At 40.6% G+C, this 19,805-nt stretch overlaps 42 non-coding genes across 42 annotated transcripts; all 42 read right to left on the minus strand.

Annotated features, from left to right (window-relative positions):
* Positions 1-2: 2 nt before the first annotated feature.
* trnai-aau (transfer RNA isoleucine (anticodon AAU)) lies at positions 3-76 on the minus strand. Its single transcript has one exon. It is a non-coding gene; the product is annotated as a tRNA-Ile (tRNA).
* A 225-nt stretch (positions 77-301) lies between these two features.
* Positions 302-374, minus strand: trnar-ucg (transfer RNA arginine (anticodon UCG)). The gene has a single exon. It is a non-coding gene; the product is annotated as a tRNA-Arg (tRNA).
* Positions 375-1,089: 715 nt separating this feature from the next.
* trnar-ucg (transfer RNA arginine (anticodon UCG)) lies at positions 1,090-1,162 on the minus strand. Its single transcript has one exon. It is a non-coding gene; the product is annotated as a tRNA-Arg (tRNA).
* A 715-nt stretch (positions 1,163-1,877) lies between these two features.
* On the minus strand, positions 1,878-1,950 carry trnar-ucg (transfer RNA arginine (anticodon UCG)). The gene has a single exon. It is a non-coding gene; the product is annotated as a tRNA-Arg (tRNA).
* Positions 1,951-2,366: 416 nt separating this feature from the next.
* On the minus strand, positions 2,367-2,440 carry trnai-aau (transfer RNA isoleucine (anticodon AAU)). The gene has a single exon. It is a non-coding gene; the product is annotated as a tRNA-Ile (tRNA).
* A 225-nt stretch (positions 2,441-2,665) lies between these two features.
* trnar-ucg (transfer RNA arginine (anticodon UCG)) lies at positions 2,666-2,738 on the minus strand. Its single transcript has one exon. It is a non-coding gene; the product is annotated as a tRNA-Arg (tRNA).
* A 416-nt stretch (positions 2,739-3,154) lies between these two features.
* trnai-aau (transfer RNA isoleucine (anticodon AAU)) lies at positions 3,155-3,228 on the minus strand. The gene has a single exon. It is a non-coding gene; the product is annotated as a tRNA-Ile (tRNA).
* A 225-nt stretch (positions 3,229-3,453) lies between these two features.
* trnar-ucg (transfer RNA arginine (anticodon UCG)) lies at positions 3,454-3,526 on the minus strand. The gene has a single exon. It is a non-coding gene; the product is annotated as a tRNA-Arg (tRNA).
* A 715-nt stretch (positions 3,527-4,241) lies between these two features.
* Positions 4,242-4,314, minus strand: trnar-ucg (transfer RNA arginine (anticodon UCG)). The gene has a single exon. It is a non-coding gene; the product is annotated as a tRNA-Arg (tRNA).
* Positions 4,315-4,730: 416 nt separating this feature from the next.
* Positions 4,731-4,804, minus strand: trnai-aau (transfer RNA isoleucine (anticodon AAU)). Its single transcript has one exon. It is a non-coding gene; the product is annotated as a tRNA-Ile (tRNA).
* A 1,013-nt stretch (positions 4,805-5,817) lies between these two features.
* trnar-ucg (transfer RNA arginine (anticodon UCG)) lies at positions 5,818-5,890 on the minus strand. Its single transcript has one exon. It is a non-coding gene; the product is annotated as a tRNA-Arg (tRNA).
* A 416-nt stretch (positions 5,891-6,306) lies between these two features.
* Positions 6,307-6,380, minus strand: trnai-aau (transfer RNA isoleucine (anticodon AAU)). The gene has a single exon. It is a non-coding gene; the product is annotated as a tRNA-Ile (tRNA).
* Positions 6,381-6,605: 225 nt separating this feature from the next.
* trnar-ucg (transfer RNA arginine (anticodon UCG)) lies at positions 6,606-6,678 on the minus strand. The gene has a single exon. It is a non-coding gene; the product is annotated as a tRNA-Arg (tRNA).
* A 416-nt stretch (positions 6,679-7,094) lies between these two features.
* Positions 7,095-7,168, minus strand: trnai-aau (transfer RNA isoleucine (anticodon AAU)). Its single transcript has one exon. It is a non-coding gene; the product is annotated as a tRNA-Ile (tRNA).
* A 1,013-nt stretch (positions 7,169-8,181) lies between these two features.
* Positions 8,182-8,254, minus strand: trnar-ucg (transfer RNA arginine (anticodon UCG)). The gene has a single exon. It is a non-coding gene; the product is annotated as a tRNA-Arg (tRNA).
* Positions 8,255-8,670: 416 nt separating this feature from the next.
* Positions 8,671-8,744, minus strand: trnai-aau (transfer RNA isoleucine (anticodon AAU)). The gene has a single exon. It is a non-coding gene; the product is annotated as a tRNA-Ile (tRNA).
* A 714-nt stretch (positions 8,745-9,458) lies between these two features.
* On the minus strand, positions 9,459-9,532 carry trnai-aau (transfer RNA isoleucine (anticodon AAU)). The gene has a single exon. It is a non-coding gene; the product is annotated as a tRNA-Ile (tRNA).
* A 225-nt stretch (positions 9,533-9,757) lies between these two features.
* trnar-ucg (transfer RNA arginine (anticodon UCG)) lies at positions 9,758-9,830 on the minus strand. The gene has a single exon. It is a non-coding gene; the product is annotated as a tRNA-Arg (tRNA).
* A 416-nt stretch (positions 9,831-10,246) lies between these two features.
* trnai-aau (transfer RNA isoleucine (anticodon AAU)) lies at positions 10,247-10,320 on the minus strand. The gene has a single exon. It is a non-coding gene; the product is annotated as a tRNA-Ile (tRNA).
* A 714-nt stretch (positions 10,321-11,034) lies between these two features.
* Positions 11,035-11,108, minus strand: trnai-aau (transfer RNA isoleucine (anticodon AAU)). The gene has a single exon. It is a non-coding gene; the product is annotated as a tRNA-Ile (tRNA).
* A 225-nt stretch (positions 11,109-11,333) lies between these two features.
* On the minus strand, positions 11,334-11,406 carry trnar-ucg (transfer RNA arginine (anticodon UCG)). The gene has a single exon. It is a non-coding gene; the product is annotated as a tRNA-Arg (tRNA).
* Positions 11,407-11,822: 416 nt separating this feature from the next.
* trnai-aau (transfer RNA isoleucine (anticodon AAU)) lies at positions 11,823-11,896 on the minus strand. The gene has a single exon. It is a non-coding gene; the product is annotated as a tRNA-Ile (tRNA).
* Positions 11,897-12,078: 182 nt separating this feature from the next.
* Positions 12,079-12,152, minus strand: trnai-aau (transfer RNA isoleucine (anticodon AAU)). The gene has a single exon. It is a non-coding gene; the product is annotated as a tRNA-Ile (tRNA).
* Positions 12,153-12,377: 225 nt separating this feature from the next.
* On the minus strand, positions 12,378-12,450 carry trnar-ucg (transfer RNA arginine (anticodon UCG)). Its single transcript has one exon. It is a non-coding gene; the product is annotated as a tRNA-Arg (tRNA).
* Positions 12,451-12,866: 416 nt separating this feature from the next.
* On the minus strand, positions 12,867-12,940 carry trnai-aau (transfer RNA isoleucine (anticodon AAU)). The gene has a single exon. It is a non-coding gene; the product is annotated as a tRNA-Ile (tRNA).
* Positions 12,941-13,165: 225 nt separating this feature from the next.
* trnar-ucg (transfer RNA arginine (anticodon UCG)) lies at positions 13,166-13,238 on the minus strand. The gene has a single exon. It is a non-coding gene; the product is annotated as a tRNA-Arg (tRNA).
* Positions 13,239-13,654: 416 nt separating this feature from the next.
* On the minus strand, positions 13,655-13,728 carry trnai-aau (transfer RNA isoleucine (anticodon AAU)). Its single transcript has one exon. It is a non-coding gene; the product is annotated as a tRNA-Ile (tRNA).
* Positions 13,729-13,953: 225 nt separating this feature from the next.
* Positions 13,954-14,026, minus strand: trnar-ucg (transfer RNA arginine (anticodon UCG)). The gene has a single exon. It is a non-coding gene; the product is annotated as a tRNA-Arg (tRNA).
* Positions 14,027-14,442: 416 nt separating this feature from the next.
* Positions 14,443-14,516, minus strand: trnai-aau (transfer RNA isoleucine (anticodon AAU)). The gene has a single exon. It is a non-coding gene; the product is annotated as a tRNA-Ile (tRNA).
* A 225-nt stretch (positions 14,517-14,741) lies between these two features.
* trnar-ucg (transfer RNA arginine (anticodon UCG)) lies at positions 14,742-14,814 on the minus strand. Its single transcript has one exon. It is a non-coding gene; the product is annotated as a tRNA-Arg (tRNA).
* A 416-nt stretch (positions 14,815-15,230) lies between these two features.
* trnai-aau (transfer RNA isoleucine (anticodon AAU)) lies at positions 15,231-15,304 on the minus strand. The gene has a single exon. It is a non-coding gene; the product is annotated as a tRNA-Ile (tRNA).
* A 225-nt stretch (positions 15,305-15,529) lies between these two features.
* Positions 15,530-15,602, minus strand: trnar-ucg (transfer RNA arginine (anticodon UCG)). The gene has a single exon. It is a non-coding gene; the product is annotated as a tRNA-Arg (tRNA).
* Positions 15,603-16,018: 416 nt separating this feature from the next.
* Positions 16,019-16,092, minus strand: trnai-aau (transfer RNA isoleucine (anticodon AAU)). The gene has a single exon. It is a non-coding gene; the product is annotated as a tRNA-Ile (tRNA).
* A 225-nt stretch (positions 16,093-16,317) lies between these two features.
* trnar-ucg (transfer RNA arginine (anticodon UCG)) lies at positions 16,318-16,390 on the minus strand. Its single transcript has one exon. It is a non-coding gene; the product is annotated as a tRNA-Arg (tRNA).
* A 416-nt stretch (positions 16,391-16,806) lies between these two features.
* trnai-aau (transfer RNA isoleucine (anticodon AAU)) lies at positions 16,807-16,880 on the minus strand. The gene has a single exon. It is a non-coding gene; the product is annotated as a tRNA-Ile (tRNA).
* Positions 16,881-17,361: 481 nt separating this feature from the next.
* trnar-ucg (transfer RNA arginine (anticodon UCG)) lies at positions 17,362-17,434 on the minus strand. The gene has a single exon. It is a non-coding gene; the product is annotated as a tRNA-Arg (tRNA).
* Positions 17,435-17,850: 416 nt separating this feature from the next.
* trnai-aau (transfer RNA isoleucine (anticodon AAU)) lies at positions 17,851-17,924 on the minus strand. Its single transcript has one exon. It is a non-coding gene; the product is annotated as a tRNA-Ile (tRNA).
* Positions 17,925-18,149: 225 nt separating this feature from the next.
* Positions 18,150-18,222, minus strand: trnar-ucg (transfer RNA arginine (anticodon UCG)). Its single transcript has one exon. It is a non-coding gene; the product is annotated as a tRNA-Arg (tRNA).
* A 416-nt stretch (positions 18,223-18,638) lies between these two features.
* Positions 18,639-18,712, minus strand: trnai-aau (transfer RNA isoleucine (anticodon AAU)). The gene has a single exon. It is a non-coding gene; the product is annotated as a tRNA-Ile (tRNA).
* Positions 18,713-18,937: 225 nt separating this feature from the next.
* On the minus strand, positions 18,938-19,010 carry trnar-ucg (transfer RNA arginine (anticodon UCG)). The gene has a single exon. It is a non-coding gene; the product is annotated as a tRNA-Arg (tRNA).
* A 416-nt stretch (positions 19,011-19,426) lies between these two features.
* Positions 19,427-19,500, minus strand: trnai-aau (transfer RNA isoleucine (anticodon AAU)). Its single transcript has one exon. It is a non-coding gene; the product is annotated as a tRNA-Ile (tRNA).
* A 225-nt stretch (positions 19,501-19,725) lies between these two features.
* Positions 19,726-19,798, minus strand: trnar-ucg (transfer RNA arginine (anticodon UCG)). Its single transcript has one exon. It is a non-coding gene; the product is annotated as a tRNA-Arg (tRNA).
* Positions 19,799-19,805: the final 7 nt, after the last annotated feature.

The following is a 19,805-nucleotide window of genomic DNA, read 5'->3' on the forward strand; positions in this document are numbered from 1 at the left end:
ACTGGCCAGTATGGGGATTGAACCCATGACCTTGGCGTTATTAGCACCACGCTCTGACCATCTGAGCTAACCGGCCCTTTTTCACTTGTTAATTCAACTCCATTACTTCCAGAATTATAGCAGGACAGAACGTGCAAAATGCAAGCATTTATTTAATGGTCAATCGGGTGTGAAACCCCATCAGCTTTACTTGCGTAGTTAGGTTAAAGGGAAGACCGCTGACATCTCATATGAATGGAATGACCTCAATTTTAAAGTAACATTGCTTACACCATATTTCTTATAATGAGCCTTGAGCTATCAACCACGAAGGGACTCGAACCCTCAATCTTCTGATCCGAAGTCAGACGCCTTGTCCATTAGGCCACATGGTCGCTAAATGCAGGATTGTTGCACTTCACAAGTGCAATGGTTTAGATGCTGAGGAGGGAGCTATCCTTTGTCCAAAGACATACTGCAAAGCTGGCTTAAATGGTACACTGCTGACTTCACATGTGAAAGTCATTGGGATTAGTGCCCACCTCATCCAACAAAATCCTCCGGCAGAGAAAAACACTTTCTATTTCAAATTTACAATTACAGCTTGAAACTTAAACAATTGTAGAAATATAGATTATTTACACTGTGCAGCAAACGGGCTTCCACAAAGTGTCTTTGAATGAGGCTAGAGCTTTTAACCTTGAAGGGATTCAAAACCAGCTCTCTTTTTCCATGATATTTATCTGTATCAATACTGTATCATAAGTTGAACGGCAATTGTAGAGACATTCTTTTGTTAAATAACCATTACTGGCCAGTATGGGGATTGAACCCATGACCTTGGCATTATTAGCACCACGCTCTGACCATCTGAGCTAACCGGTCCTTTTTCACTTGTTAATTCATCTCCATTACTTCCAGAATTATAGCAGGACAGAACGTGCAAAATGCAAGCATTTATTTAATGGTCAATCGGGTGTGAAACCCCATCAGCTTTACTTGCGTAGTTAGGTTAAAGGGAAGACCGCTGACATCTCATATGAATGGAATGACCTCAATTTTAAAGTAACATTGCTTACACCATATTTCTTATAATGAGCCTTGAGCTATCAACCACGAAGGGACTCGAACCCTCAATCTTCTGATCCGAAGTCAGACGCCTTGTCCATTAGGCCACATGGTCGCTAAATGCAGGATTGTTGCACTTCACAAGTGCAATGGTTTAGATGCTGAGGAGGGAGCTATCCTTTGTCCAAAGACATACTGCAAAGCTGGCTTAAATGGTACACTGCTGACTTCACATGTGAAAGTCATTGGGATTAGTGCCCACCTCATCCAACAAAATCCTCCGGCAGAGAAAAACACTTTCTATTTCAAATTTACAATTACAGCTTGAAACTTAAACAATTGTAGAAATATAGATTATTTACACTGTGCAGCAAACGGGCTTCCACAAAGTGTCTTTGAATGAGGCTAGAGCTTTTAACCTTGAAGGGATTCAAAACCAGCTCTCTTTTTCCATGATATTTATCTGTATCAATACTGTATCATAAGTTGAACGGCAATTGTAGAGACATTCTTTTGTTAAATAACCATTACTGGCCAGTATGGGGATTGAACCCATGACCTTGGCATTATTAGCACCACGCTCTGACCATCTGAGCTAACCGGTCCTTTTTCACTTGTTAATTCATCTCCATTACTTCCAGAATTATAGCAGGACAGAACGTGCAAAATGCAAGCATTTATTTAATGGTCAATCGGGTGTGAAACCCCATCAGCTTTACTTGCGTAGTTAGGTTAAAGGGAAGACCGCTGACATCTCATATGAATGGAATGACCTCAATTTTAAAGTAACATTGCTTACACCATATTTCTTATAATGAGCCTTGAGATATCAACCACGAAGGGACTCGAACCCCCAATCTTCTGATCCGAAGTCAGACGCCTTGTCCATTAGGCCACATGGTCGCTAAATGCAGGATTGTTGCACTTCACAAGTGCAATGGTTTAGATGCTGAGGAGGGAGCTATCCTTTGTCCAAAGACATACTGCAAAGCTGGCTTAAATGGTACACTGCTGACTTCACATGTGAAAGTCATTGGGATTAGTGCCCACCTCATCCAACAAAATCCTCCGGCAGAGAAAAACACTTTCTATTTCAAACTTACAATTACAGCTTGAAACTTAAACAATTGTAGAAATATAGATTATTTACACTGTGCAGCAAACGGGCTTCCACAAAGTGTCTTTGAATGAGGCTAGAGCTTTTAACCTTGAAGGGATTCAAAACCAGCTCTCTTTTTCCATGATATTTATCTGTATCAATACTGTATCATAAGTTGAACGGCAATTGTAGAGACATTCTTTTGTTAAATAACCATTACTGGCCAGTATGGGGATTGAACCCATGACCTTGGCGTTATTAGCACCACACTCTGACCATCTGAGCTAACCGGCCCTTTTTCACTTGTTAATTCAACTCCATTACTTCCAGAATTATAGCAGGACAGAACGTGCAAAATGCAAGCATTTATTTAATGGTCAATCGGGTGTGAAACCCCATCAGCTTTACTTGCGTAGTTAGGTTAAAGGGAAGACCGCTGACATCTCATATGAATGGAATGACCTCAATTTTAAAGTAACATTGCTTACACCATATTTCTTATAATGAGCCTTGAGATATCAACCACGAAGGGACTCGAACCCCCAATCTTCTGATCCGAAGTCAGACGCCTTGTCCATTAGGCCACATGGTCGCTAAATGCAGGATTGTTGCACTTCACAAGTGCAATGGTTTAGATGCTGAGGAGGGAGCTATCCTTTGTCCAAAGACATACTGCAAAGCTGGCTTAAATGGTACACTGCTGACTTCACATGTGAAAGTCATTGGGATTAGTGCCCACCTCATCCAACAAAATCCTCCGGCAGAGAAAAACACTTTCTATTTCAAACTTACAATTACAGCTTGAAACTTAAACAATTGTAGAAATATAGATTATTTACACTGTGCAGCAAACGGGCTTCCACAAAGTGTCTTTGAATGAGGCTAGAGCTTTTAACCTTGAAGGGATTCAAAACCAGCTCTCTTTTTCCATGATATTTATCTGTATCAATACTGTATCATAAGTTGAACGGCAATTGTAGAGACATTCTTTTGTTAAATAACCATTACTGGCCAGTATGGGGATTGAACCCATGACCTTGGCGTTATTAGCACCACACTCTGACCATCTGAGCTAACCGGCCCTTTTTCACTTGTTAATTCAACTCCATTACTTCCAGAATTATAGCAGGACAGAACGTGCAAAATGCAAGCATTTATTTAATGGTCAATCGGGTGTGAAACCCCATCAGCTTTACTTGCATAGTTAGGTTAAAGGGAAGACCGCTGACATCTCATATGAATGGAATGACCTCAATTTTAAAGTAACATTGCTTACACCATATTTCTTATAATGAGCCTTGAGCTATCAACCACGAAGGGACTCGAACCCTCAATCTTCTGATCCGAAGTCAGACGCCTTGTCCATTAGGCCACATGGTCGCTAAATGCAGGATTGTTGCACTTCACAAGTGCAATGGTTTAGATGCTGAGGAGGGAGCTATCCTTTGTCCAAAGACATACTGCAAAGCTGGCTTAAATGGTACACTGCTGACTTCACATGTGAAAGTCATTGGGATTAGTGCCCACCTCATCCAACAAAATCCTCCGGCAGAGAAAAACACTTTCTATTTCAAATTTACAATTACAGCTTGAAACTTAAACAATTGTAGAAATATAGATTATTTACACTGTGCAGCAAACGGGCTTCCACAAAGTGTTTTTGAATGAGGCTAGAGCTTTTAACCTTGAAGGGATTCAAAACCAGCTCTCTTTTTCCATGATATTTATCTGTATCAATACTGTATCATAAGTTGAACGGCAATTGTAGAGACATTCTTTTGTTAAATAACCATTACTGGCCAGTATGGGGATTGAACCCATGACCTTGGGATTATTAGCACCACGCTCTGACCATCTGAGCTAACCGGTCCTTTTTCACTTGTTAATTCATCTCCATTACTTCCAGAATTATAGCAGGACAGAACGTGCAAAATGCAAGCATTTATTTAATGGTCAATCGGGTGTGAAACCCCATCAGCTTTACTTGCGTAGTTAGGTTAAAGGGAAGACCGCTGACATCTCATATGAATGGAATGACCTCAATTTTAAAGTAACATTGCTTACACCATATTTCTTATAATGAGCCTTGAGCTATCAACCACGAAGGGACTCGAACCCTCAATCTTCTGATCCGAAGTCAGACGCCTTGTCCATTAGGCCACATGGTCGCTAAATGCAGTATTGTTGCACTTCACAAGTGCAATGGTTTAGATGCTGAGGAGGGAGCTATCCTTTGTCCAAAGACATACTGCAAAGCTGGCTTAAATGGTACACTGCTGACTTCACATGTGAAAGTCATTGGGATTAGTGCCCACCTCATCCAACAAAATCCTCCGGCAGAGAAAAACACTTTCTATTTCAAATTTACAATTACAGCTTGAAACTTAAACAATTGTAGAAATATAGATTATTTACACTGTGCAGCAAACGGGCTTCCACAAAGTGTCTTTGAATGAGGCTAGAGCTTTTAACCTTGAAGGGATTCAAAACCAGCTCTCTTTTTCCATGATATTTATCTGTATCAATACTGTATCATAAGTTGAACGGCAATTGTAGAGACATTCTTTTGTTAAATAACCATTACTGGCCAGTATGGGGATTGAACCCATGACCTTGGCGTTATTAGCACCACACTCTGACCATCTGAGCTAACCGGCCCTTTTTCACTTGTTAATTCAAGTCCATTACTTCCAAAATTATAGCAGGACAGAACGTGCAAAATGCAAGCATTTATTTAATGGTCAATCGGGTGTGAAACCCCATCAGCTTTACTTGCGTAGTTAGGTTAAAGGGAAGACCGCTGACATCTCATATGAATGGAATGACCTCAATTTTAAAGTAACATTGCTTACACCATATTTCTTATAATGAGCCTTGAGCTATCAACCACGAAGGGACTCGAACTCTCAATCTTCTGATCCGAAGTCAGACGCCTTGTCCATTAGGCCACATGGTCGCTAAATGCAGGATTGTTGCACTTCACAAGTGCAATGGTTTAGATGCTGAGGAGGGAGCTATCCTTTGTCCAAAGACATACTGCAAAACTGGCTTAAATGGTACACTGCTGACTTCACATGTGAAAGTCATTGGGATTAGTGCCCACCTCATCCAACAAAATCCTCCGGCAGAGAAAAACACTTTCTATTTCAAACTTACAATTACAGCTTGAAACTTAAACAATTGTAGAAATATAGATTATTTACACTGTGCAGCAAACGGGCTTCCACAAAGTGTCTTTGAATGAGGTTAGAGCTTTTAACCTTGAAGGGATTCAAAACCAGTTCTCTTTTTCCATGATATTTATCTGTATCAATACTGTATCATAAGTTGAACGGCAATTGTAGAGACATTCTTTTGTTAAATAACCATTACTGGCCAGTACGGTGATTGAACCCATGACCCTGGCGTTATTAGCACCACGCTCTGACCATCTGAGCTAACCGGCCCTTTTTCACTTGTTAATTCAACTCCATTACTTCCAGAATTATAGCAGGACAGAACGTGCAAAATGCAAGCATTTATTTAATGGTCAATCGGGTGTGAAACCCCATCAGCTTTACTTGCGTAGTTAGGTTAAAGGGAAGACCGCTGACATCTCATATGAATGGAATGACCTCAATTTTAAAGTAACATTGCTTACACCATATTTCTTATAATGAGCCTTGAGCTATCAACCACGAAGGGACTCGAACCCTCAATCTTCTGATCCGAAGTCAGACGCCTTGTCCATTAGGCCACATGGTCGCTAAATGCAGGATTGTTGCACTTCACAAGTGCAATGGTTTAGATGCTGAGGAGGGAGCTATCCTTTGTCCAAAGACATACTGCAAAGCTGGCTTAAATGGTACACTGCTGACTTCACATGTGAAAGTCATTGGGATTAGTGCCCACCTCATCCAACAAAATCCTCCGGCAGAGAAAAACACTTTCTATTTCAAATTTACAATTACAGCTTGAAACTTAAACAATTGTAGAAATATAGATTATTTACACTGTGCAGCAAACGGGCTTCCACAAAGTGTCTTTGAATGAGGCTAGAGCTTTTAACCTTGAAGGGATTCAAAACCAGCTCTCTTTTTCCATGATATTTATCTGTATCAATACTGTATCATAAGTTGAACGGCAATTGTAGAGACATTCTTTTGTTAAATAACCATTACTGGCCAGTATGGGGATTGAACCCATGACCTTGGCGTTATTAGCACCACGCTCTGACCATCTGAGCTAACCGGCCCTTTTTCACTTGTTAATTCATCTCCATTACTTCCAGAATTATAGCAGGACAGAACGTGCAAAATGCAAGCATTCATTTAATGGTCAATCGGGTGTGAAACCCCATCAGCTTTACTTGCGTAGTTAGGTTAAAGGGAAGACCGCTGACATCTCATATGAATGGAATGACCTCAATTTTAAAGTAACATTGCTTACACCATATTTCTTATAATGAGCCTTGAGCTATCAACCACGAAGGGACTCGAACCCCCAATCTTCTGATCCGAAGTCAGACGCCTTGTCCATTAGGCCACATGGTCGCTAAATGCAGGATTGTTGCACTTCACAAGTGCAATGGTTTAGATGCTGAGGAGGGAGCTATCCTTTGTCCAAAGACATACTGCAAAGCTGGCTTAAATGGTACACTGCTGACTTCACATGTGAAAGTCATTGGGATTAGTGCCCACCTCATCCAACAAAATCCTCCGGCAGAGAAAAACACTTTCTATTTCAAACTTACAATTACAGCTGGAAAATTAAACAATTGTAGAAATATAGATTATTTACACTGTGCAGCAAACGGGCTTCCACAAAGTGTCTTTGAATGAGGCTAGAGCTTTTAACCTTGAAGGGATTCAAAACCAGCTCTCTTTTTCCATGATATTTATCTGTATCAATACTGTATCATAAGTTGAACGGCAATTGTAGAGACATTCTTTTGTTAAATAACCATTACTGGCCAGTATGGGGATTGAACCCATGACCTTGGCGTTATTAGCACCACGCTCTGACCATCTGAGCTAACCGGCCCTTTTTCACTTGTTAATTCAACTCCATTACTTCCAGAATTATAGCAGGACAGAACGTGCAAAATGCAAGCATTTATTTAATGGTCAATCGGGTGTGAAACCCCATCAGCTTTACTTGCGTAGTTAGGTTAAAGGGAAGACCGCTGACATCTCATATGAATGGAATGACCTCAATTTTAAAGTAACATTGCTTACACCATATTTCTTATAATGAGCCTTGAGCTATCAACCACGAAGGGACTCGAACTCTCAATCTTCTGATCCGAAGTCAGACGCCTTGTCCATTAGGCCACATGGTCGCTAAATGCAGGATTGTTGCACTTCACAAGTGCAATGGTTTAGATGCTGAGGAGGGAGCTATCCTTTGTCCAAAGACATACTGCAAAGCTGGCTTAAATGGTACACTGCTGACTTCACATGTGAAAGTCATTGGGATTAGTGCCCACCTCATCCAACAAAATCCTCCGGCAGAGAAAAACACTTTCTATTTCAAATTTACAATTACAGCTTGAAACTTAAACAATTGTAGAAATATAGATTATTTACACTGTGCAGCAAACGGGCTTCCACAAAGTGTCTTTGAATGAGGCTAGAGCTTTTAACCTTGAAGGGATTCAAAACCAGCTCTCTTTTTCCATGATATTTATCTGTATCAATACTGTATCATAAGTTGAACGGCAATTGTAGAGACATTCTTTTGTTAAATAACCATTACTGGCCAGTATGGGGATTGAACCCATGACCTTGGCATTATTAGCACCACACTCTGACCATCTGAGCTAACCGGCCCTTTTTCACTTGTTAATTCAAGTCCATTACTTCCAAAATTATAGCAGGACAGAACGTGCAAAATGCAAGCATTTATTTAATGGTCAATCGGGTGTGAAACCCCATCAGCTTTACTTGCGTAGTTAGGTTAAAGGGAAGACCGCTGACATCTCATATGAATGGAATGACCTCAATTTTAAAGTAACATTGCTTAAACCATATTTCTTATAATGAGCCTTGAGCTATCAACCACGAAGGGACTCGAACCCTCAATCTTCTGATCCGAAGTCAGACGCCTTGTCCATTAGGCCACATGGTCGCTAAATGCAGGATTGTTGCACTTCACAAGTGCAATGGTTTAGATGCTGAGGAGGGAGCTATCCTTTGTCCAAAGACATACTGCAAAGCTGGCTTAAATGGTACACTGCTGACTTCACATGTGAAAGTCATTGGGATTAGTGCCCACCTCATCCAACAAAATCCTCCGGCAGAGAAAAACACTTTCTATTTCAAACTTACAATTACAGCTTGAAACTTAAACAATTGTAGAAATATAGATTATTTACACTGTGCAGCAAACGGGCTTCCACAAAGTGTCTTTGAATGAGGCTAGAGCTTTTAACCTTGAAGGGATTCAAAACCAGCTCTCTTTTTCCATGATATTTATCTGTATCAATACTGTATCATAAGTTGAACGGCAATTGTAGAGACATTCTTTTGTTAAATAACCATTACTGGCCAGTATGGGGATTGAACCCATGACCTTGGTGTTATTAGCACCACGCTCTGACCATCTGAGCTAACCGGCCCTTTTTCACTTGTTAATTCAACTCCATTACTTCCAGAATTATAGCAGGACAGAACGTGCAAAATGCAAGCATTTATTTAATGGTCAATCGGGTGTGAAACCCCATCAGCTTTACTTGCGTAGTTAGGTTAAAGGGAAGACCGCTGACATCTCATATGAATGGAATGACCTCAATTTTAAAGTAACATTGCTTACACCATATTTCTTATAATGAGCCTTGAGCTATCAACCACGAAGGGACTCGAACTCTCAATCTTCTGATCCGAAGTCAGACGCCTTGTCCATTAGGCCACATGGTCGCTAAATGCAGGATTGTTGCACTTCACAAGTGCAATGGTTTAGATGCTGAGGAGGGAGCTATCCTTTGTCCAAAGACATACTGCAAAGCTGGCTTAAATGGTACACTGCTGACTTCACATGTGAAAGTCATTGGGATTAGTGCCCACCTCATCCAACAAAATCCTCCGGCAGAGAAAAACACTTTCTATTTCAAATTTACAATTACAGCTTGAAACTTAAACAATTGTAGAAATATAGATTATTTACACTGTGCAGCAAACGGGCTTCCACAAAGTGTCTTTGAATGAGGCTAGAGCTTTTAACCTTGAAGGGATTCAAAACCAGCTCTCTTTTTCCATGATATTTATCTGTATCAATACTGTATCATAAGTTGAACGGCAATTGTAGAGACATTCTTTTGTTAAATAACCATTACTGGCCAGTATGGGGATTGAACCCATGACCTTGGCGTTATTAGCACCACACTCTGACCATCTGAGCTAACCGGCCCTTTTTCACTTGTTAATTCAAGTCCATTACTTCCAAAATTATAGCAGGACAGAACGTGCAAAATGCAAGCATTTATTTAATGGTCAATCGGGTGTGAAACCCCATCAGCTTTACTTGCGTAGTTAGGTTAAAGGGAAGACCGCTGACATCTCATATGAATGGAATGACCTCAATTTTAAAGTAACATTGCTTAAACCATATTTCTTATAATGAGCCTTGAGCTATCAACCACGAAGGGACTCGAACCCTCAATCTTCTGATCCGAAGTCAGACGCCTTGTCCATTAGGCCACATGGTCGCTAAATGCAGGATTGTTGCACTTCACAAGTGCAATGGTTTAGATGCTGAGGAGGGAGCTATCCTTTGTCCAAAGACATACTGCAAAGCTGGCTTAAATGGTACACTGCTGACTTCACATGTGAAAGTCATTGGGATTAGTGCCCACCTCATCCAACAAAATCCTCCGGCAGAGAAAAACACTTTCTATTTCAAACTTACAATTACAGCTTGAAACTTAAACAATTGTAGAAATATAGATTATTTACACTGTGCAGCAAACGGGCTTCCACAAAGTGTCTTTGAATGAGGCTAGAGCTTTTAACCTTGAAGGGATTCAAAACCAGCTCTCTTTTTCCATGATATTTATCTGTATCAATACTGTATCATAAGTTGAACGGCAATTGTAGAGACATTCTTTTGTTAAATAACCATTACTGGCCAGTATGGGGATTGAACCCATGACCTTGGTGTTATTAGCACCACGCTCTGACCATCTGAGCTAACCGGCCCTTTTTCACTTGTTAATTCAACTCCATTACTTCCAGAATTATAGCAGGACAGAACGTGCAAAATGCAAGCATTTATTTAATGGTCAATCGGGTGTGAAACCCCATCAGCTTTACTTGCGTAGTTAGGTTAAAGGGAAGACCGCTGACATCTCATATGAATGGAATGACCTCAATTTTAAAGTAACATTGCTTACACCATATTTCTTATAATGAGCCTTGAGCTATCAACCACGAAGGGACTCGAACTCTCAATCTTCTGATCCGAAGTCAGACGCCTTGTCCATTAGGCCACATGGTCGCTAAATGCAGGATTGTTGCACTTCACAAGTGCAATGGTTTAGATGCTGAGGAGGGAGCTATCCTTTGTCCAAAGACATACTGCAAAGCTGGCTTAAATGGTACACTGCTGACTTCACATGTGAAAGTCATTGGGATTAGTGCCCACCTCATCCAACAAAATCCTCCGGCAGAGAAAAACACTTTCTATTTCAAATTTACAATTACAGCTTGAAACTTAAACAATTGTAGAAATATAGATTATTTACACTGTGCAGCAAACGGGCTTCCACAAAGTGTCTTTGAATGAGGCTAGAGCTTTTAACCTTGAAGGGATTCAAAACCAGCTCTCTTTTTCCATGATATTTATCTGTATCAATACTGTATCATAAGTTGAACGGCAATTGTAGAGACATTCTTTTGTTAAATAACCATTACTGGCCAGTATGGGGATTGAACCCATGACCTTGGCGTTATTAGCACCACACTCTGACCATCTGAGCTAACCGGCCCTTTTTCACTTGTTAATTCAAGTCCATTACTTCCAAAATTATAGCAGGACAGAACGTGCAAAATGCAAGCATTTATTTAATGGTCAATCGGGTGTGAAACCCCATCAGCTTTACTTGCGTAGTTAGGTTAAAGGGAAGACCGCTGACATCTCATATGAATGGAATGACCTCAATTTTAAAGTAACATTGCTTAAACCATATTTCTTATAATGAGCCTTGAGCTATCAACCACGAAGGGACTCGAACCCTCAATCTTCTGATCCGAAGTCAGACGCCTTGTCCATTAGGCCACATGGTCGCTAAATGCAGGATTGTTGCACTTCACAAGTGCAATGGTTTAGATGCTGAGGAGGGAGCTATCCTTTGTCCAAAGACATACTGCAAAGCTGGCTTAAATGGTACACTGCTGACTTCACATGTGAAAGTCATTGGGATTAGTGCCCACCTCATCCAACAAAATCCTCCGGCAGAGAAAAACACTTTCTATTTCAAACTTACAATTACAGCTTGAAACTTAAACAATTGTAGAAATATAGATTATTTACACTGTGCAGCAAACGGGCTTCCACAAAGTGTCTTTGAATGAGGCTAGAGCTTTTAACCTTGAAGGGATTCAAAACCAGCTCTCTTTTTCCATGATATTTATCTGTATCAATACTGTATCATAAGTTGAACGGCAATTGTAGAGACATTCTTTTGTTAAATAACCATTACTGGCCAGTATGGGGATTGAACCCATGACCTTGGCGTTATTAGCACCACGCTCTGACCATCTGAGCTAACCGGCCCTTTTTCACTTGTTAATTCAACTCCATTACTTCCAGAATTATAGCAGGACAGAACGTGCAAAATGCAAGCATTTATTTAATGGTCAATCGGGTGTGAAACCCCATCAGCTTTACTTGCGTAGTTAGGTTAAAGGGAAGACCGCTGACATCTCATATCAATGGCATCTCCAAAAGCATATTGATGGCCAGTATGGGGATTGAACCCATGACCTTGGCGTTATTAGCACCACGCTCTGACCATCTGAGCTAACCGGCCCTTTTTCACTTGTTAATTCAACTCCATTACTTCCAAAATTATAGCAGGACAGAACGTGCAAAATGCAAGCATTTATTTAATGGTCAATCGGGTGTGAAACCCCATCAGCTTTACTTGCGTAGTTAGGTTAAAGGGAAGACCGCTGACATCTCATATGAATGGAATGACCTCAATTTTAAAGTAACATTGCTTACACCATATTTCTTATAATGAGCCTTGAGCTATCAACCACGAAGGGACTCGAACCCTCAATCTTCTGATCCGAAGTCAGACGCCTTGTCCATTAGGCCACATGGTCGCTAAATGCAGGATTGTTGCACTTCACAAGTGCAATGGTTTAGATGCTGAGGAGGGAGCTATCCTTTGTCCAAAGACATACTGCAAAGCTGGCTTAAATGGTACACTGCTGACTTCACATGTGAAAGTCATTGGGATTAGTGCCCACCTCATCCAACAAAATCCTCCGGCAGAGAAAAACACTTTCTATTTCAAATTTACAATTACAGCTTGAAACTTAAACAATTGTAGAAATATAGATTATTTACACTGTGCAGCAAACGGGCTTCCACAAAGTGTCTTTGAATGAGGCTAGAGCTTTTAACCTTGAAGGGATTCAAAACCAGCTCTCTTTTTCCATGATATTTATCTGTATCAATACTGTATCATAAGTTGAACGGCAATTGTAGAGACATTCTTTTGTTAAATAACCATTACTGGCCAGTATGGGGATTGAACCCATGACCTTGGCGTTATTAGCACCACACTCTGACCATCTGAGCTAACCGGCCCTTTTTCACTTGTTAATTCAAGTCCATTACTTCCAAAATTATAGCAGGACAGAACGTGCAAAATGCAAGCATTTATTTAATGGTCAATCGGGTGTGAAACCCCATCAGCTTTACTTGCGTAGTTAGGTTAAAGGGAAGACCGCTGACATCTCATATGAATGGAATGACCTCAATTTTAAAGTAACATTGCTTACACCATATTTCTTATAATGAGCCTTGAGCTATCAACCACGAAGGGACTCGAACCCTCAATCTTCTGATTCGAAGTCAGACGCCTTGTCCATTAGGCCACATGGTCGCTAAATGCAGGATTGTTGCACTTCACAAGTGCAATGGTTTAGATGCTGAGGAGGGAGCTATCCTTTGTCCAAAGACATACTGCAAAGCTGGCTTAAATGGTACACTGCTGACTTCACATGTGAAAGTCATTGGGATTAGTGCCCACCTCATCCAACAAAATCCTCCGGCAGAGAAAAACACTTTCTATTTCAAACTTACAATTACAGCTTGAAACTTAAACAATTGTAGAAATATAGATTATTTACACTGTGCAGCAAACGGGCTTCCACAAAGTGTCTTTGAATGAGGTTAGAGCTTTTAACCTTGAAGGGATTCAAAACCAGTTCTCTTTTTCCATGATATTTATCTGTATCAATACTGTATCATAAGTTGAACGGCAATTGTAGAGACATTCTTTTGTTAAATAACCATTACTGGCCAGTACGGGGATTGAACCCATGACCTTGGCGTTATTAGCACCACGCTCTGACCATCTGAGCTAACCGGCCCTTTTTCACTTGTTAATTCAACTCCATTACTTCCAGAATTATAGCAGGACAGAACGTGCAAAATGCAAGCATTTATTTAATGGTCAATCGGGTGTGAAACCCCATCAGCTTTACTTGCGTAGTTAGGTTAAAGGGAAGACCGCTGACATCTCATATGAATGGAATGACCTCAATTTTAAAGTAACATTGCTTACACCATATTTCTTATAATGAGCCTTGAGCTATCAACCACGAAGGGACTCGAACCCTCAATCTTCTGATCCGAAGTCAGACGCCTTGTCCATTAGGCCACATGGTCGCTAAATGCAGGATTGTTGCACTTCACAAGTGCAATGGTTTAGATGCTGAGGAGGGAGCTATCCTTTGTCCAAAGACATACTGCAAAGCTGGCTTAAATGGTACACTGCTGACTTCACATGTGAAAGTCATTGGGATTAGTGCCCACCTCATCCAACAAAATCCTCCGGCAGAGAAAAACACTTTCTATTTCAAATTTACAATTACAGCTTGAAACTTAAACAATTGTAGAAATATAGATTATTTACACTGTGCAGCAAACGGGCTTCCACAAAGTGTCTTTGAATGAGGCTAGAGCTTTTAACCTTGAAGGGATTCAAAACCAGCTCTCTTTTTCCATGATATTTATCTGTATCAATACTGTATCATAAGTTGAACGGCAATTGTAGAGACATTCTTTTGTTAAATAACCATTACTGGCCAGTATGGGGATTGAACCCATGACCTTGGCATTATTAGCACCACGCTCTGACCATCTGAGCTAACCGGCCCTTTTTCACTTGTTAATTCATCTCCATTACTTCCAGAATTATAGCAGGACAGAACGTGCAAAATGCAAGCATTTATTTAATGGTCAATCGGGTGTGAAACCCCATCAGCTTTACTTGCGTAGTTAGGTTAAAGGGAAGACCGCTGACATCTCATATGAATGGAATGACCTCAATTTTAAAGTAACATTGCTTACACCATATTTCTTATAATGAGCCTTGAGATATCAACCACGAAGGGACTCGAACCCCCAATCTTCTGATCCGAAGTCAGACGCCTTGTCCATTAGGCCACATGGTCGCTAAATGCAGGATTGTTGCACTTCACAAGTGCAATGGTTTAGATGCTGAGGAGGGAGCTATCCTTTGTCCAAAGACATACTGCAAAGCTGGCTTAAATGGTACACTGCTGACTTCACATGTGAAAGTCATTGGGATTAGTGCCCACCTCATCCAACAAAATCCTCCGGCAGAGAAAAACACTTTCTATTTCAAACTTACAATTACAGCTTGAAACTTAAACAATTGTAGAAATATAGATTATTTACACTGTGCAGCAAACGGGCTTCCACAAAGTGTCTTTGAATGAGGCTAGAGCTTTTAACCTTGAAGGGATTCAAAACCAGCTCTCTTTTTCCATGATATTTATCTGTATCAATACTGTATCATAAGTTGAACGGCAATTGTAGAGACATTCTTTTGTTAAATAACCATTACTGGCCAGTATGGGGATTGAACCCATGACCTTGGCGTTATTAGCACCACGCTCTGACCATCTGAGCTAACCGGCCCTTTTTCACTTGTTAATTCAACTCCATTACTTCCAGAATTATAGCAGGACAGAACGTGCAAAATGCAAGCATTTATTTAATGGTCAATCGGGTGTGAAACCCCATCAGCTTTACTTGCGTAGTTAGGTTAAAGGGAAGACCGCTGACATCTCATATGAATGGAATGACCTCAATTTTAAAGTAACATTGCTTACACCATATTTCTTATAATGAGCCTTGAGCTATCAACCACGAAGGGACTCGAACCCTCAATCTTCTGATCCGAAGTCAGACGCCTTGTCCATTAGGCCACATGGTCGCTAAATGCAGGATTGTTGCACTTCACAAGTGCAATGGTTTAGATGCTGAGGAGGGAGCTATCCTTTGTCCAAAGACATACTGCAAAGCTGGCTTAAATGGTACACTGCTGACTTCACATGTGAAAGTCATTGGGATTAGTGCCCACCTCATCCAACAAAATCCTCCGGCAGAGAAAAACACTTTCTATTTCAAACTTACAATTACAGCTTGAAACTTAAACAATTGTAGAAATATAGATTATTTACACTGTGCAGCAAACGGGCTTCCACAAAGTGTCTTTGAATGAGGCTAGAGCTTTTAACCTTGAAGGGATTCAAAACCAGCTCTCTTTTTCCATGATATTTATCTGTATCAATACTGTATCATAAGTTGAACAGCAATTGTAGAGACATTCTTTTGTTAAATAACCATTACTGGCCAGTATGGGGATTGAACCCATGACCTTGGCGTTATTAGCACCACACTCTGACCATCTGAGCTAACCGGCCCTTTTTCACTTGTTAATTCAACTCCATTACTTCCAGAATTATAGCAGGACAGAACGTGCAAAATGCAAGCATTTATTTAATGGTCAATCGGGTGTGAAACCCCATCAGCTTTACTTGCGTAGTTAGGTTAAAGGGAAGACCGCTGACATCTCATATGAATGGAATGACCTCAATTTTAAAGTAACATTGCTTACACCATATTTCTTATAATGAGCCTTGAGCTATCAACCACGAAGGGACTCGAACCCTCAATCTTCTGATCCGAAGTCAGACGCCTTGTCCATTAGGCCACATGGTCGCTAAATGCAGGATTGTTGCACTTCACAAGTGCAATGGTTTAGATGCTGAGGAGGGAGCTATCCTTTGTCCAAAGACATACTGCAAAGCTGGCTTAAATGGTACACTGCTGACTTCACATGTGAAAGTCATTGGGATTAGTGCCCACCTCATCCAACAAAATCCTCCGGCAGAGAAAAACACTTTCTATTTCAAACTTACAATTACAGCTTGAAACTTAAACAATTGTAGAAATATAGATTATTTACACTGTGCAGCAAACGGGCTTCCACAAAGTGTCTTTGAATGAGGCTAGAGCTTTTAACCTTGAAGGGATTCAAAACCAGCTCTCTTTTTCCATGATATTTATCTGTATCAATACTGTATCATAAGTTGAACGGCAATTGTAGAGACATTCTTTTGTTAAATAACCATTACTGGCCAGTATGGGGATTGAACCCATGACCTTGGCGTTATTAGCACCACACTCTGACCATCTGAGCTAACCGGCCCTTTTTCACTTGTTAATTCAACTCCATTACTTCCAGAATTATAGCAGGACAGAACGTGCAAAATGCAAGCATTTATTTAATGGTCAATCGGGTGTGAAACCCCATCAGCTTTACTTGCGTAGTTAGGTTAAAGGGAAGACCGCTGACATCTCATATCAATGGCATCTCCAAAAGCATATTGATGGCCAGTATGAGGATTGAACCCATGACCTTGGCCTTATTAGCACCACGCTCTGACCATCTGAGCTAACCGGCCCTTTTTCACTTGTTAATTCAAGTCCATTACTTCCAAAATTATAGCAGGACACAACGTGCAAAATGCAAGAATTTATTTAATGGTCAGTCGGGTGTGAAACCCCATCAGCTTTACTTGCGTAGTTAGGTTAAAGGGAAGACCGCTGACATCTCATATAAATGGAATGACCTCAATTTTAAAGGAACATTGCTTACACCATATTTCTTATAATGAGCCTTGAGCTATCAACCACGAAGGGACTCGAACCCTCAATCTTCTGATCCGAAGTCAGACGCCTTGTCCATTAGGCTACATGGTCGCTAAATGCAGGATTGTTGCACTTCACAAGTGCAATGGTTTAGATGCTGAGGAGGGAGCTATCCTTTGTCCAAAGACATACTGCAAAGCTGGCTTAAATGGTACACTGCTGACTTCACATGTGAAAGTCATTGGGATTAGTGCCCACCTCATCCAACAAAATCCTCCGGCAGAGAAAAACACTTTCTATTTCAAACTTACAATTACAGCTTGAAACTTAAACAATTGTAGAAATATAGATTATTTACACTGTGCAGCAAACGGGCTTCCACAAAGTGTCTTTGAATGAGGCTAGAGCTTTTAACCTTGAAGGGATTCAAAACCAGCTCTCTTTTTCCATGATATTTATCTGTATCAATACTGTATCATAAGTTGAACGGCAATTGTAGAGACATTCTTTTGTTAAATAACCATTACTGGCCAGTATGGGGATTGAACCCATGACCTTGGCGTTATTAGCACCACACTCTGACCATCTGAGCTAACCGGCCCTTTTTCACTTGTTAATTCAAGTCCATTACTTCCAGAATTATAGCAGGACAGAACGTGCAAAATGCAAGCATTTATTTAATGGTCAATCGGGTGTGAAACCCCATCAGCTTTACTTGCGTAGTTAGGTTAAAGGGAAGACCGCTGACATCTCATATGAATGGAATGACCTCAATTTTAAAGGAACATTGCTTACACCATATTTCTTATAATGAGCCTTGAGCTATCAACCACGAAGGGACTCGAACCCTCAATCTTCTGATCCGAAGTCAGACGCCTTGTCCATTAGGCCACATGGTCGCTAAATGCAGGATTGTTGCACTTCACAAGTGCAATGGTTTAGATGCTGAGGAGGGAGCTATCCTTTGTCCAAAGACATACTGCAAAGATGGCTTAAATGGTACACTGCTGACTTCACATGTGAAAGTCATTGGGATTAGTGCCCACCTCATCCAACAAAATCCTCCGGCAGAGAAAAACACTTTCTATTTCAAACTTACAATTACAGCTTGAAACTTAAACAATTGTAGAAATATAGATTATTTACACTGTGCAGCAAACGGGCTTCCACAAAGTGTCTTTGAATGAGGCTAGAGCTTTTAACCTTGAAGGGATTCAAAACCAGCTATCTTTTTCCATGATATTTATCTGTATCAATACTGTATCATAAGTTGAACGGCAATTGTAGAGACATTCTTTTGTTAAATAACCATTACTGGCCAGTATGGGGATTGAACCCATGACCTTGGCGTTATTAGCACCACGCTCTGACCATCTGAGCTAACCGGCCCTTTTTCACTTGTTAATTCAAGTCCATTACTTCCAAAATTATAGCAGGACAGAACGTGCAAAATGCAAGCATTTATTTAATGGTCAGTCGGGTGTGAAACCCCATCAGCTTTACTTGCGTAGTTAGGTTAAAGGGAAGACCGCTGACATCTCATATGAATGGAATGACCTCAATTTTAAAGTAACATTGCTTACACTATATTTCTTATAATGAGCCTTGAGCTATCAACCACAAAGGGACTCGAACCCTCAATCTTCTGATCCGAAGTCAGACGCCTTGTCCATTAGGCCACATGGTCGCTAAATGCAGGATTGTTGCACTTCACAAGTGCAATGGTTTAGATGCTGAGGAGGGAGCTATCCTTTGTCCAAAGACATACTGCAAAGCTGGCTTAAATGGTACACTGCTGACTTCACATGTGAAAGTCATTGGGATTAGTGCCCACCTCATCCAACAAAATCCTCCGGCAGAGAAAAACACTTTCTATTTCAAACTTACAATTACAGCTTGAAACTTAAACAATTGTAGAAATATAGATTATTTACACTGTGCAGCAAACGGCCTTCCACAAAGTGTCTTTGAATGAGGCTAGAGCTTTTAACCTTGAAGGGATTCAAAACCAGCTCTCTTTTTCCATGATATTTATCTGTATCAATACTGTATCATAAGTTGAACGGCAATTGTAGAGACATTCTTTTGTTAAATAACCATTACTGGCCAGTATGGGGATTGAACCCATGACCTTGGCATTATTAGCACCACGCTCTGACCATCTGAGCTAACCGGCCCTTTTTCACTTGTTAATTCAAGTCCATTACTTCCAAAATTATAGCAGGACAGAACGTGCAAAATGCAAGAATTTATTTAATGGTCAGTCGGGTGTGAAACCCCATCAGCTTTACTTGCGTAGTTAGGTTAAAGGGAAGACCGCTGACATCTCATATGAATGGAATGACCTCAATTTTAAAGTAACATTGCTTACACCATATTTCTTATAATGAGCCTTGAGCTATCAACCACGAAGGGACTCGAACCCTCAATCTTCTGATCCGAAGTCAGACGCCTTGTCCATTAGGCCACGTGGTCGCTAAAT

This window comes from Anarhichas minor, unplaced genomic scaffold, assembly GCF_050575085.1.
Source record: "Anarhichas minor isolate MPS153535 unplaced genomic scaffold, ASM5057508v1 ptg000040l, whole genome shotgun sequence".
Lineage (NCBI taxonomy): Eukaryota > Metazoa > Chordata > Actinopteri > Perciformes > Anarhichadidae > Anarhichas > Anarhichas minor.